The 2,217-nt window shown below is 43.1% G+C and overlaps 1 non-coding gene across 1 annotated transcript; it reads left to right on the forward strand.

Moving 5' to 3' along the window:
* Positions 1-896: 896 nt before the first annotated feature.
* trnat-ugu (transfer RNA threonine (anticodon UGU)) lies at positions 897-970 on the forward strand. The gene has a single exon. It is a non-coding gene; the product is annotated as a tRNA-Thr (tRNA).
* Positions 971-2,217: the final 1,247 nt, after the last annotated feature.

A 2,217-nucleotide genomic window follows, 5' to 3' on the forward strand; every position in this document is an offset into this window, starting at 1 on the left:
GCGTCAGACTGATAGGCCTAGAATTTCCAACTTTATCTCTCCGACCCATCCGAAATAATGGAGTGACATTGACAATGTTTCAATTAAAGCAACAATTCCTGAATCAAGAGAGTTTTGATCGATCATGAGTAAGCATGTACAAGTTCCTTACCTATTCCTCTTATTCCCCTGGGATGGTAAAATCAGGTCCTGGAGATTTGACAATCTTCAATCTCATTATTTTCTCCATCGCCATTATCTGATTTACACTGAATCCCCTTGATTTATTTACGGTTTTCCTCGTGTCTCTGCTATGTTCGCCTCATCCTTTTCCATGAAGACCGATCTAAATTAAATATTTAGCAACTCTGCCATTTCCTGATTTTCAATTACAATATCACCTCCATCTGTCTTTAAGGGGCCCACATTACTCTTAGTCACCCTTCTTTCTCTTAATATACCTGTAAATACCTTGATTGTTGTCGTTATTTTCCCTCACAAGTTTTTGCTCCTTTTCCCTTTTTGGACCTCTTCGGTTTTTTCGTTTCAGCACCACAATAAACAACACTTTGCTGTAAAGTTCGGCTCAATGATGGGCCGAAGGGCCTCTATCCGTGCTGTATAACTCTATGACTCAATAGTTCTCCAATGTCAGAGCGAGAATTGTCTGAACCCCGAATTGTCTGAACCCCTAATTTATTTAATGTAACAAACACAAGCACACTTAATCATCCGTGTATCAACACACTGATGGATGCACAAAGATAAACACAGCGAGAAATGCAGGCAGTATCAGGATGCACAGGTAAACGGACAAGGGAAACAGACAAAGATAAAACGGTCTGTGCCTCGAACAGACAGTAACGTGTCACTGATCGATATTAGTGAGACGAGGTGGGGAACAGGTGCTGTGAATTGGTGCTGTGGTTCAGTTGGTTAAAACATCTGTCTTGTAAACAGGCGATCCTGGGTTCAACTCCCAGCAGTGCTTTGTGTCGCTTATTATTTTTACCTAATTTGTGGAATTCAGCGACAAAGTCACACTTTGGAATTGGTATTTGTTGAGGTTTGAGGAGGAAACCGATATCAGAATGACTGTTCAAAAACACCATTTCATCGCACAGACAGACCTCTCATAGAATGTGTCTGGAACACTTTAATTTAAGGACACGTTCTTGTTTCTGGGCTCGTCGGGGTCAGGGTATAATTCACGATTTATGTCATAGAGGAGCGAATGGTTGTCTCCTCGACCTCCGGATAGCAGTGATAAAGTTAGAGGATACACAGAAGTGGACAGGGTGGTCGGGGTCTGGAACTCACTGTCTGAAAGGGTGGTCGAGGCAGAAAACCTCAACTCATTTCAAAAGTGCATGGATGTGCATTTGAAGTGCCGTAACCTACAGGGCTACGGACCAAGCCCTGGAAAGTGGGATTAAGCTGGATAGCTCTTTTTCGGCCGTCACAGACACGATGGGCCGAATGGCTTCCTTCTGTGCTGTAGCTTTCTCTGATTCTATGATTCCGTGTGTGGGAAGGGATTCACTCAGTCATCACACGTGCTGAGACACCAGGGAGTTCAAAAGTGACTACAGGGGTTGGATTCTGCTGTAAATCCCATCCAGGACTGAACCATGTTCATTCTGACAGTTGGGGTTTGTTTCTCCTGATGTTAATAACCCCTATAACTGGGCTGGAATTTAATATTCTGGATATCTGTTAAATAAATCAGTTTTGTTTTCATCACCTTGTTGTAGATTTTGGTCTTTTCCTCCTGAGTGTTTAGCATCACCTGACTGGAGCTCAGAAAGGACAATCTGGGGGGAGGATCGTCCGGTGGGAACATAACTTCAGCCTGGACACAGTCCTTCAGGGCCACACTGAGAGGGGCAAACGGCACTTTGGTCTTTCTCGTCTCTCTTCACTGACAGAAAAGTCACCGTGCGGCGTCCAGTGTAAAAATGACTGTGGTAATTATTCTATGAAGATTTAACCTGTTTGTGTGACTGTCCTGAGTCTACCATTTAAGGCAGGTGTTAACTCATTTAAAATAAACCCGTTTAAAATAAATGGGTTATGAATTGTGATTTCCGTGAAGCCAATGTTCCATTTCTTTATATGATTCATGTGCCTGCTCTCCGACAACAGGGTAAATGGTGGAATATCAGCCCTGCTCAGCCGGCAATGATCACGGTACATTTTCTTGCAGACAAAACACACATTGAAACCCTGGAACTTTGA

The sequence above is a fragment of the Heptranchias perlo genome, unplaced genomic scaffold, assembly GCF_035084215.1.
Source record: "Heptranchias perlo isolate sHepPer1 unplaced genomic scaffold, sHepPer1.hap1 HAP1_SCAFFOLD_266, whole genome shotgun sequence".
In the NCBI taxonomy this organism is placed as follows: domain Eukaryota; kingdom Metazoa; phylum Chordata; class Chondrichthyes; order Hexanchiformes; family Hexanchidae; genus Heptranchias; species Heptranchias perlo.